The sequence below is a fragment of the Panthera pardus genome, unplaced genomic scaffold, assembly GCF_024362965.1.
Source record: "Panthera pardus isolate Hobbes unplaced genomic scaffold, ASM2436296v1 HiC_scaffold_18, whole genome shotgun sequence".
NCBI classification, from domain to species: Eukaryota; Metazoa; Chordata; class Mammalia; order Carnivora; family Felidae; genus Panthera; species Panthera pardus.
Window position 1 is genome coordinate 34,393,596 of NW_026526743.1, and position 13,156 is coordinate 34,406,751.

The window sequence follows — 13,156 nt, forward strand, 5'->3', positions numbered from 1 at the left end:
TCATTTTTTAATATTCAAACTGTCTATATTATTGTATTTGAAGTGAATCTTGTAAAGATGGCATATATTTGGTTTGTGATTTTTTTAAGTTTATTTATTTACTTTGAGAGAGGGAATGAGCAGAGGAAGGGCAGAAAAAGAGGGGGACAGAGGATCCAAAACGGGCTCTGAGCTGACAGATAACAGAGAGCCCGATGAGGGGCTTGAACCCCTGAACTGTGAGATCATGACCTGTGCCGAAGTCAGACACTTAATTGGCTGAGCCACCCAGGTGCCCCTTGGTTCATGGTTTTTAATCCAGTCTGGCAATATCTACCTTTTAATTGATGTATTTAGACCATTTGCATTTAGTGTAATTATTAATATGGTAGAGCTTCAATCCGCCATTTCAATTTTTGTTTTCTCTGTTCCTTTTTTCATTTCTATGTTTTCTTTTTCCTGCTTCTCATGAGTTATTTGAACATTTTTCAATTCCACTTTGATTTACCTATTATGTTTTTTTTTTTAATTTTTTTTTAACGTTTATTTTATTTTTGAGACAGAGAGAGACAGAGCATGAACGGGGGAGGGTCAGAGAGAGAGGGAGACACAGAATCTGAGACAGGCTCCAGGCTCTGAGCAGTCAGCACAGAGCCCGACGTGGGGCTTGAACTCACATACCGCGAGATCGCGACCTGAGCCGAAGTCGGACACTTAACCGACTGAGCCACCCAGGTGCCCCTACCTATTATGTTTTTGAGTGTGTCTTTTTGTATAGGTTTTTAGTGAATGCTCTAGGTATTACATCATGTCTGTAACTTATCACGGTCTACTGGCACAGATGAGTTTGCCAGTTTGAGTTTGAGTTTGAGTTTGATGATTTTGCTTGCTGCTTACCTCCCTTTAGATCCCTCTACCCTCCTCCATTTATAATTTAATTGCCTTTAAATTTTTCTCTTCCTTTTATTTTAGAACCACATCAGGAAGTGTAATAATTTTTGCTTTAACTGTCAAACATAGTTTAGAAAACTCAAACTCAAGAAGAGAAAGACGATTGTATTTGCCCATATTTTTACTTACCGTGTTCCTTCATCCCTCTTGATGTTCTTTTTTTTTTTTTCAATTTTTAAAAAATGTTTATTTATTTTTGAGAGACAGAGAGAGTGTGAGCTGGGGAAGAGGCAGAGAGAGGGAGACACAGAATCCAAAGCAGGCTCCAGGCTCTGAGCTGCCAGCGCAGAGCCCAACGTGGGGCTCGAACTCATAAACCGTGAGATCATGACCTGAGCCAAAGTCAGACGCTCCACCGACTGAACCACCCAGGCGCCCCTCATCCCTCTTGATGTTCTAAAGCTCCTTCCTTTATTGTTTTCTTTCAGTTTAGAGAATTCCCTTTAGTCATTTTTTTTTTTCAGGGTAAGTATAAATTCTCTTAGTTTTCCTTCATCTGAAAATGTCTAGGTTTTCCCTTGTTCCTGAAGAACATTGCCACTGGGTATGGGATTCTGGGTTATCAGTTTCTTCTTTCAGCACTTGAAAAATATTTTGCCTCTTCTTCTGGCCTCCATGGTTTCTGCTGAGAAATCTATTGTCATTCCAATTGTTTCCCTCCTATACCTAGGCTGTTGTTTTCCTCTGGCTGCTTTCAAGACTTTTTCCCTTCATCTTTAGTTTTCAGAAGTTTAATTTTGGAGTGGCTTTGTGTGGATTGTCTTCTTTGGCATTCATTCAGCTTCTTGAATCTGTAGGTTTACATCCTTTACCAGATTTGAGATGTTTCCAGTCATTATTTCTTCAATGACTTTTTCAGACCTGTCCTCTTTCTCCTCTCCTTCCAGGACTCTGATGAAACAAATATTAAATCTTTTGTTACAGTCCTACAAGTCCTGAGGCTCTGTGGCTTTTTTTTTTCCCTAGTCTATTTTCTCTCTGTTGTTCAAATTGAGCAATTTCTATTGTTTCATCTTCCAGTTCACTGGTTCTTTCCGCTGTCTCCTTTATTCTGCTGTTGAGCCCACCCACTGACTTTTTTATTTAGTGATTGTACTTTTCAGTTCTAAAATTTCCATTCAGCTTTCTTTACACCTTCTGTTTGTTTGCTGAGATTTTTTGTTTTTTCATCTGTCTCAAGTGTATTTGTAATTGTTCGTTCAACCATTTTTTTCTAAATCATGGATGCTTCAAAAGCTTTGTCAGACAATTCTAACATCTCTGTCATTTCGGTGTTGAAATTCATTGGTTGTCTTTTCTTATTCATCTGTGACCTTTCTGATTCTTGGTATGAGTGACGTTTTGAAATCTGGACACATTCATAGTATGAGACTCTAGATTTTATTTAAGCTCTCTGTCTTAGCTGGCATTGTCTGATTCTGCTCCCACAGAGGGGTGGGGAGGTGGTAGGGGGCGGCCACCACCTGGTTCCAGCCAGGTGAAGATAGAAGTTTAGGTTGTCTGCTCTGCTTCTGTTGGCAAGTGGGGGTGCAGGAGTCCTCATTCTTCTTGGGCAGGGCTGTCCTCTACTGACACCGCAGTTAGGTGGCCTCATTGCCACTGGGTGGTGGTGAAAGTCGTGACTTTGCACTAGACTTCCTGATACCGCCCCAGAGAAAAGGGAGAGGGGTGCCTCGATATTGCCAGGTCAAGTGGAAGCTGAGGCTCCCCATGTGGTCTCTACTGGCATGGCAGCCGGGAGCCCCATTGTTGGCTGGGGGAGACTGCTGAGGGTTGAAGACTAGGCTCCCCAGTTGAGCCTTTACTGGTATGGGTGAGGGTGGGGCCACAGGATTTTTGTTTTGTTTTTTGTCTTTGACTGGAGTAGACGGTTATTGTCTCAAAGTTTTCTGTCTTGGCAGGATGCCCCTTTCTTGGTCCTTTGGCTAGACAGAGTAGGCTTTTGTTGGAGCTTTTTGGTTGTTTGTTTGTGCCCATTGGCATTTCCGGGTTGCTGACTTCTTCAGCTCCCAGTGTGCAATGTATGAGGCCAAATGAAAATCCAGGGAACTCATCACTGTGTTCTTGCTTGGATCCCACCTTCCCTAGCCTGTCTGCCTTCTTCTTGCTGCTTTTCAGAGTCTTCTTGTATTTGTTTTACCTATAAGTTCCAGGGTTTTTCCTTATACTTAGTGGGAGGAATAGAGAAGAGTGGAACTACTTTATCTTTCCAGAAGCAAAAGTGCCAACTCACTAAAGGTAAAAAACCATAATTACCATCCCTGCTTTGCCCTTGACCTAAGTAATACGGTTCATCAAATCACAGGTTGGATGAGTGCCAGTTCATATATAATACTATATATGTAGATATTGTGTGTTTTGCATACGCTAAAGCTTTATGGAAGTATAACTGACACACAGTAAAGTGCACATATTTAAAACGCATGGTGTGATGCGTTTTGACATAGGTATACTCATCAGTACAGCCACGACAGTGAACATGTCCGTCATTCCACAGTTTCTTCCCTTCCTCTCATCCCTCCTCTGCCCCTCCTTCACCCCTGTCAGTCCCCAGTTTGCTTCCTGTCACTCTATATTAGTTTGCATTTTTTACTAACTTTATAGATATATACATAGGGTGAAATACGAGCAATAAAAGGAACAAACTACTGATAGAGGCAATGATACGGACGAATCTCAAAATAATTATGCTAAGAGAAAATGAAAGAAGGCAGACAAAAAAAAAAAAAGAATATATATCGTATGATTACAAAAACACACACATACAGGGGCGCCCGGGTGGCTCAGTCGGTTGAGCATGTGATTCTAAAATTTTTTTCTTAATGTTTATTTTTTGAGAGAGAGAGAGAGAGAGAGAGAGACAGAGCGTAAGTGGGGGCGGGGCAGAGAGAGAGAATCCAAAGCAGACTCCAGGCTCTGAGCTGTCAGCGCAGAGCCCGACATGGGGCTCAAACCCACAAGCTGGAGATCATGACCTGAGCTGAAGTCAGATGCCTAACTGACTGAGCCACTCAGGTGCCCCAAGCATCTGATTCTTGATTTCAGCTCAAGTAGGCCATGAGCCCGGGGTCGTGGGATCAAGCCACACACTGGACTCCATGCTAAGCACAGAGCCTGCTTGAGATTCTTTCTTTCTCTCTCTCTCTCTCTCTCTCTCTCTCTCTCTCTCTCTCTCTCTCTCTCCCCCTCTGCCATTCTCCCCTGTTCTCTCCCTCTCCAAAATTAAAAAAAAAAAAAAATTAAAAAAAACCAAACACACACATACCCATATCGCAATAGAACATTTCACAACAGATTGTACACACATACACATATATATATACATATCACATCCCAAAATATGCAACTGTTTCGACCACGTGCTACCTAAAATTACATATTTGCAAAATACTACTCTGAACAATCTTTTTAAGATCAAGTTTCCAAATCTGAACTCAGACGTTGTCCGAAGGAGGTGTTCGTTCAACCCTTGGGTGTAGGTGCGGGTAGGGGAGGCTGGGCTGCTGTGAATCTCGGGGAAAAGCCTTTTTATTTTTTATTTTTTTTTATTTTTTTTAACGTTTATTTATTTTTGAGACAGAGAGAGACAAAGCATGAACGGGGGAGGGTCAGAGAGAGGGAGATACAGAATCTGAAACAGGCTCCAGGCTCTGAGCTGTCAGCACAGAGCCCGACGCGGGGCTCGAACTCACGGACCGCGAGATCATGACCTGAGCCGAAGTCGGCGCTTAACCAACTGAGCCACCCAGGCGCCCCGGAAAAGCCTTTTTAAATATTGCCTACAGGGGTGGCTGGGTGGCTCAGTCGGTTGGACTTCCGACGTTGGCTCAGGCTCAGGTCACAATCTCATGGTTTGTGGGTTCAAGCCCTGCATTAGGCTCTGTGCTGACAGCTCAGAGCCCGGAGTCTGCGTCGGATTCTGTGTGTGTGTGTGTGTGTGTGTGTGTGTGTGTGTGTGTCTCTGCCCCTCCCCTGCTCACTGTCTCTTAAAAATGAATAAACGTTAAAAAAAAGATTTTTTTTTTTTTTTAAATGGAGGCTGCAGACCTCTGGCTGTGAGGCCATTGGCAAATCCTTTCCCCTCCCGGAACCTGATGGCCCTCACGCTTAAAATCAAATTTATGAGTGAATGCCCTGCTCTGTCCTCCAGTGTCGGCCAGGGGAGGTTCAGTGAGGGTGGCACACAAGTGGGCACAGCTCTCCAGCTCACTGCCAGCCAGTGGCTCCAGCCCCGTTCAGTGGGCTCCGATGCTGGGCCTGGGGCCGGGGCAGGGTTGGGCAGCATCCTGGTCTCCTGCTGTGTTGGCTTTATTAGCTCCTTTAGCCCAAAGCCTGCTGAGCTCACCAGCCACTCTGGCCCCACCAGGCAGACTGATTTTGTTTTCTGACGTTTTTTATTCTGCAGCCAACACTCTTTCTAGGTTGGGAGAGGAGCATTGCTTTTTGCCTGAGCATCATCAGGGTTTTCAGTTGCTCGTGGCCCAGTGTGTCAAGGAGGGAATGAACTTGAGCCGCTACAGTGGAGAGTGATGGGGGGGAGGGGTTGCAAACCCCACATGGCCTGCTTGAGAGACTGTTCTCTGCACAGGAGGGCTCCAGGCAGAGAAGGGCCGTGGCTTAAGCATGTAGGCTCTGGAACCAATCAACTCGTTCAAGCTTTGCTTTCACTGCTTGGGTAACTTCCCTAGCTTCTCTGTGCCTCAGTTTTGCTGTCTGTACAGTGGGGGTGATAAATTCTGAGGAAATACACACAAAGCCCTTGGAACAGGATCCTGCCCGTGGGGTGTTCCCCAAACAGGTTATAGTCCTCGTCCAGAGTATTTATTTTTGCCTGTTAGTTTTTGAAGTTTCCTACAATGGCCACATGTGAATTTTTCTTTCTTTTTAAAAAAAATTTTTTTTAAGTTTATTTATTTTGAGAGAGAGAGCATGACTGGGGTAGGGGCAGAGACAGAGGAAGAGAAAATTCTAAGCAGGCTCTGTGCTGACACAGAGCCCATCGTGGGGCCAGAACTCACAAAGTGTGAGATCGTGACCTGAGCCAATATCAAGAGTCGGATGCTTAACCGACTGAGCCACTCAGGCACCCCAATAATTTTTTAATTGAAAAATTCAGGGGCACCTGAGTGGCTCAGTCGGTTAAGCATCTGACTTTGGCTCAGGTCATGATCTCGTGGTCTGTGAATTCGAGCCCCACATCGGGCTCTGTACTGACAGCTCAGAGCCTGGAGCCTGCTTCGGATTCTGTGTCTCCCTCTCTCTCTGCCTCTCCCCTGCTCACACGCACTCTGCCTCTCAAAAGTAAATAAACATTAAAAAAAATTTTTTTTTAAGTATTTAAGTACAAAAGCCGTTAGTTGGAATTAAGGGATGTGATTATTCCCTCTGCCACTCCCTCCCCCCGCCCCCGCTTCGAGTGGGTTGTTTGGGGGCGGGGTGTGGGCACAGTGCTCTGGGAGACTTCTCCACTGGACTCTGATTACCCATCTGGGTGCCGGGGACAACCCAGGCCTCAGGGCCAGACCCAGGTGCCCGCTGGTGGGGAGTGGGCAGGAAGGAGGGAGCATTCCAAGACACTTGGAAATCCTGAGAACAGAGGCAGGGAAGCACCTGGGGGACGATCCCGGCTCTGTTGCAAGACCCTTCACCATCTGGAAACTCAATTTCCGCCCCCCCCCCCCCCCCAATGGAACAACGAAGGTTACATAAAATACTATCTGTGGAAGTATCTGCCCAGCACCTGGTGCGCAGAATGTTATCACGTGTTACTATTTTTAAATCATAAACAGTGCCCTGAGATTTTCTCCCAGGAACTGCAAAGCCCTTCTCCGGTGTTGACCCTTCCGGGTCCCTCGCCCCTGCTCCGTGTTTGCACATCACTTGACAGCTTACGGAGTATTTCCATCCACGCTACCACAGTATTTCCCCAGCCCCAGCCACTCCAACCACGTGATTTTGGGCCCAATTCAAGCATCTCCTGTACTGTTATTTGCTCAATATTTGAAATCCACTCACATTTTTCTTTTGCTTTGAGAACAATCAGTATCGATACAATACCTCAAAAAGAAAACAAACGCATTAAATGTGCGCTGGCTCGCATTGCCTGCCTGACAGGCTCCTGTTAAAAAGGAGCTGAGCAGGTTGGTACTGAACCCACACTACCTACCGCTTGTCTGAGACTTTCCTTGGCAAGTCGGCAAAGGATGAAAAGAAAAAGGAGCAGAGAATTGCTTTCTCATTGCACAGCCCATGTTGGCTCGGGCTGTTTTGCGGAGTGTGACCCACATCATCCTGTTCGCTGTGGTGACGTGCGTTGACACTGGGGAAAGCACCATACTAGCCTTTGAACCTCACAGTGGCAATCCAGAGTGTCAATCACAGTCCCCATTTCCCGGGTAGAAAAACTGAGGCCCGGTAAATAGAGGAATCAGTTCAAGATGAGGTAGCCATGTCAGAACTTGAACTAGAGACTGTGGGGTCTCTGTTTCTTGGGGCCTTGACGTGACCTAGAAAGATGGGAGTCTTTGCTCCATGGTGGTCCCCCAGGGGACCACCTGCAAGTCCCTCACCCCACCCCACCCCCATCCCCAGGTCTGCTCTGGGGTGGGGCGGGGGGAAAGGGTGGGCTCGGCAGAGCCAGTGTCATACGAGATGGGATCTGGAGGCTGGAGGAGTCCCGGGAACCCCCAGGCAAACCACCACCGTCATCAGATTGGTGGATTCTTTTCAAATGTTGTTGGGGGAGGATGGCATTTGTGGGAACTCCCGGCTTCTCTGCTGTAGGAGAGCACGAAGATCTGGGCCAGTTCACCAGTTAAGACGAGGCCCCAGACTGTCTCTCTCCCCCAGCTCCACAGTGACACAAACCAGCCTCCCCAGGAACCTTCACATCAAAGGGAAATGACCAGGAGGGGGGTGGAGAGGAAGGAGATGGGGCCCCTTTGCTCCCTCTGCTTCCTCCAAAGGAGGCTGGGCCAGGGGCGATTTCCGATGGATGCAGAGAGCTGCTCTCAGGAAGGAGGCAGAGTTCCAGCCCCGCCTCCCCGTGCACAGCTCTGTCTGAGGCCACTTCTCTCTGGGCCGCCTTCCTGAACACTCGTGTGATATGCTAATAGGTCTGACAAGCTGTTCCCTGGATAGTCATGCTAGCCAGCAATGGAGGGAGGCCGAGTGCTTGGGTCAGCCTTCCCTCCCTCACTGGTTCATTGGCTCATTCAACAAACATGTGAGCACCTACTCTGTGCCAAGCACTGGACACAACAAGAACAACCTGGCCCTTGAGGAGTTCATGGTCTAGTGAAAGTGATAGGCATTGATCTAAAAACTCAGTCACAGCTGCAACTGTGGGAAGGGCAGAGAGGGTGAGGGAGGGGTTATCTGGGGCTAGAAGAGATGGGGAGAGCTGACACGTCTAGGAGGTGTACAGAGGACAGAGGAAGTGATGAAAGCAAAAGAGTGAGTTAACTAGCTGAAGAGGGGAGGGAGGGTGTTCTGGGACGGGCGGAACCGCACATGCAAAGGCCCTGTGGCAGAAGAGATCCTGCTCTGTATAAGACTGTGGGAGGAGGTCAGAGTGGTTGAAACACAGAGGGAACAGGGGCAGTGTGGTGCTAGGTGCGGCTGGCCACACAGAGTCTTGAAGGCCAGTTCAAGGGTTTGGTGTCCATCTTAATAGAAATGGAGAATTTGTCAAGGGTTTAAAAAAAATCTTTTTTCAATGTTTGTTTATTTTTGAGAGACAGAGAGGGGGTGAGCGTATGAGCAGGGGAGAGGCAGAGACAGACGGAGACACAGTATCCGAAGCAGGCTCCAGGCTCTGAGCTGTCAGCACAGAGCCTGCTGCGGGGCTCGAACTCATGGACCGCGAGATCATGACCCGAGCTGAAGTGGGATGCTTAAACAACTGAGCCACCCAGGCGTCCCAAGTCAAAGCTTTTCAAACAGGGAAGGAGACAGGATCCAATCTGCATGTTGAAAAAAATCCTTCTGGCTGCCCTGAGAGAATAGATGGAGGGGCCTGAATGGAATTGTGGGGAGCAAGACAGGAAGGGAAGACAAGTTTTGCAGGTGAGAGGTGGTATGGCTAGGGGAGTGAGAGGGGTGGTGGCAGGGGACAGATCTGAGGGATCCTCAGGAAGTCAAGCGTCTCTGATTCCTTGGTGACTAGCCACTGGGAGCCAAGAGAGTCAGGGATAAGAAAGAAGAAAAACCCGGGCATCTGGGTGGCTCAGTCGGTTAAGTGTCAGACTCTTGATCTCAGCTCAGGTCAAAATCTCATAGTTTGTGGGATTGAGTTCGCATCGGGCTCTGTGCTGACAGTGCAGAGCCTGCTTGGGATTCTCTCTCTACCTCTCCTCTCTGCCCCTGCCATGCTTGCTCTCTCTCTCTCTCTCTCTCTCTTTCATAAATAAATAAATAAATAAATAAGTAAGTAAGTAAGTAAGTAAGTAAATAAAATAAAAATAAAGAAAAGAAAAAAGAAAGACCCAGAGATTAACACCATGGTGTTGATTCTTCCACACGTACGGAGAGAAAACCAAGCCCACGTTGTGTGCTACATTCAAATCTCATTTTTCACTCACCCTGCAGCCTTCCTTAGGATAGGGTTCTACATGTGACCGGTTTTTCTTGCATTGTGCCAGTTTGCCATTCGGAGGATTTCTACCCCTTTGCCCCTCGGGGACATACACCGGAGAAAACTTTCCCAGTACATGTAAGGCCAACACGGTTGTGTCCGCTGCCTGAAGAAAACGCATATTGACCAAAGGCTATAATGAATTCCACGAATCGTTTAAATGACCCTGTGCCTCGTCTGCTCTGAGGCATCCGTGCTTCCGCTTGACAGGAGTCATACCTATCTGGGGGAAACACGTAGATTTGAGGACCCCCTTGCCTCTCTGTGAGCCCCCACCCCAAGTCGGAGATGGAGAGATGCCTGGAGAAGTCATTCCCCACGATTGTGCTCGTCCCCTGGCAGAGTGGTGAGAGCCAGGAGGGCTTCTCAGTGGGGGAGACATGGGTAAGGTCGGGGGAAAGATGTGGGGATAAGGCCGGACCTTCAGTGATGTCTAAAGGCAGGGGTGCTCTGTCCTGGGGACCCACCCCCTGGCCATTCCCTGAAGCGGATTGGTCCCTTGGCAGCGACAAGGTCCCTGCTACGACACCTAGTGCAAAATGAAAACGTGGGGCTCCCTTTAGAATTGCTCATTGCAAGCTGGCAACAACAGAGCATTAAAGCAAACATGAGGTCCTTCCAAGGACAGGGCCCAGTGTGACTGCACAGGGCACAGGCCCATGAAGCCAGCCTTCCTTGGCGGTCTCTCCTATCTAGAAAAGAGGTGTGTTAGGGGTATGGAGCAGCAGAAAGGAGGTGAGGGACGCCAGCTCGTGGGTGTGTCAGTTAAGAAAGAGCCAAGGGCCAGCCCCACCCAGCGCAGCCCAGCCCAGCCCTGGTTCACTGCCACTGTAGCTGGGACCCTCTGGGGCCTCTCTGAGGCTGCCTGGCAGGCTGACGGAGTGGATGGACAGGGCAGGGGGAAGAAGCAGACGTGGCCAGAGATCCGGCCGACGGGTGCGCCAGAACACCTTTGCGGCCACAAGCTTTGCAGAAGAGCACAAAGGCTGATTCAGAGCCAGAGGAAAGGGAAAGGAGGTGGCCAAGGTCACCGTGGGCTAGGGGGTGCAGATCTGAGGGCTGCCCATAGAGCCAGGAGAGGAATGCTGAGGTTAACAACAGTGTGAGCAACCGTGGCCCTTCCTGGCTCTGTGCTTGGGCCTCAAAGCCTCCCATCGAGACCGGTGCCATTGTCACCCTTTTAGGGAAGAAATGACAGACCTTAGATGTCCTGCCTCCCACCCTCCCGCTCTTCCTTGTCCACCTCTAGCCACGCCCTGCAAGGGGCAGAGGGGGAACAGAGGCCTGGGGTGGTGGGGGACTGGCCACCGGTGGCAAGGGGGGAATCCCAGGGGTCCCCACTCCCAGAGCGGGCTCTGCCTCACGGTGGTTGCCCAGAATCCTTGCGGAGCCCCTACCTGTTCCTCCTCCCTTCCCAAACCGCCGGGGGGCCAGGGGCAGTGGCAGGTGCATGTGTGTGTTCAGGACGTGCAGGGGCTTCCCCTTCTCCCAGCATCTAGAGCCAAGGCCAGCGCCATGGCCACCTCACCTGTCCTGGTCGACCCCCAGATGTTGTCCCTGGCGCCTTGGTTACTGTTTTGGGATCAGCCGTGCGGTAGCCCTTCCACTCTATCTGGGTTTGATCGTCCATAGAAAAATTAATGGTCCCTGCAAATAAAGAAGCATAACAACAGAGGAAGGCTTTTTAGACAATCAATTAAAAGCCTAGGAGCGGGATTATCTCATTGAAATATCAATTTTTAATAGCACCGCATCTTTGAGTTTCCTCTCAAAAAACTTTGCACACTCCATCTGCCTGCTCTGGTTTATAACTTCATCTCTTGCTGCCTTTGACCGACCTGAACCTCTGGGACTGGCCTTGGGCCACCCAGAGCAGGCGCCTGAGACGGAGCACGGAAGGTCATTCATTCATTCGTTCCTCCATTCACTCATTCATTCATTCGTTCGTTGAACACTCAGTGAGGTCCTGCTGTGTGGCAGGCGTAGGCACTGGGGGATACGAAGGTGACTGAAAAGGACCAAGAATTCTAGCCCTCAGAGAATTCACGGGCTGACAGGGGAGCAGGAAGTCAGCACCGGCCAGGTGAGTAAATGGGCAATTACAAAAGGAGAAGTCATCCAGAAAAATCAATGTCAAGGGACTGGGATGGAGATTAATGGGCATAGGAGAGGGAATATCTGTGTGGCTAGAGGAGCCAGGGAAGGATGTGAAGGAGGGGAAGATGTTTCAGGGCAGAAGGAACAGCGTGCCTGCAGACTGGGGGCGGGAACGGGTTTGGGGCGCTGAAGGAGTAAACAGGCGGCCAGTGGGCTGGGACACAGTGAATGAGAGGGACATGGCAAGAGAGGAAGGGGGACGCCACGCAGACCTCCGAGGGCCCGGAGGCCGGGGAGGGGCACCTGTTACTTGCAAAGTGCACCAGGAGCCGCTGGTACAGAGGTCCCAGCGTCTGTTCCGGACGGTGGTGGCCCTGGTTCAAATCCTGCCTCTTAGTTGCTGTGACACCTGGGGAAGCTGCTGGGGGCCTCAGCCTCAGTTTTCTCACCCGGTGAGGTGGGAGAATAATTGTGATGCCTCACTGGGCTGCCATGAGCATCAAAAGAAATAAGAGGCCGACTGCCTGGTGTGGCCCCTTTTTTCTCTGTCCTCCTTAGCTTGGCAGCTTCCTCTGGTCAGCCCTTGGGGGGAACGGGGTGATCAGATAAACTTCATCTTGCAAGAGACGCCCACCGGCCAAATCTCCAGGGATCTTGTTACACACATCATTTCAGCCAACAGGGTGGGGTTGGTGGCGGGGAGGCTGTGGTCCAGGAACAGACAAAGCTGCCTTTGCTTTCCAGTGCGACCCCGCTGAACCCCATTCCATCCTGAAATCAAGATACCTGGGCAACTGGGTGGGTGGTCAGGTGGAACTTCCTGAGATTGGACGGAGGGGGGTGGGGAGCGGAGCGTGGCTGGGTGGGTGGTACATGCAGGCAGAGGCAGATCCCCGACAAAGGTCCCCACCCCGGACGGACAAGTGCACTGGCCTTCCACACAGACGTGGCAGGGTCCTGGGACAAAAGCGAACAGTCCTGCTGGGAGCTGAACCTCATGCTGGGAGCTTGGCAAACGTGCTTTCTAATCCCTACGGCACCCCACGGTACATCTGTGGAAACTGAGGCCCAGGGAGGCAGAGCTTCCTGCCTATTAGTGGTAAAGGTGAATGCACATCTGTTTGGCTGTGCTGTCTCGAGTTATTATAGTAATGGAGGAGGTCAAAGGAGTGAAGGGTCACAACCCTCTTAAAAGGGCCCAGGGAGTCCCAGGTCACACTTCGGTCTCTAAACCTCAGTTTACCCATCCAGGTAGTGAGATCCCTAACTCCGAGCTGCCTACCTTAGAGGATGAAGTGGGCTGCTGGATGAGAGGGCCTTGCAGAGTCTCTGAAGGGAAGAGGGCTTGATGTCAGAGGTTCTTTCCATCATTAGCTCCCTCCTGCCTCCCTCCTGCCTGCTCTGAACCGGCTCAGCCCTGTGCTGACGGCTGTAGCTGAGAACAATGGCCTTTAGATTTGCCTGGGTTCCAGTCCCAGCCCTGTCCTCTCCTGG

At 49.6% G+C, this 13,156-nt stretch overlaps 1 long non-coding RNA gene across 1 annotated transcript; it reads right to left on the bottom strand.

The window, feature by feature from the left end:
* Positions 1 to 9,455: 9,455 nt before the first annotated feature.
* Positions 9,456 to 12,993, bottom strand: LOC109271003 (uncharacterized). Its single transcript, XR_002081788.2, has 4 exons — positions 12,945 to 12,993; positions 12,449 to 12,619; positions 11,094 to 11,212; positions 9,456 to 9,671 (listed from the first exon to the last, which is right to left on the bottom strand). It is a non-coding gene; the product is annotated as an uncharacterized LOC109271003 (long non-coding RNA).
* Positions 12,994 to 13,156: the final 163 nt, after the last annotated feature.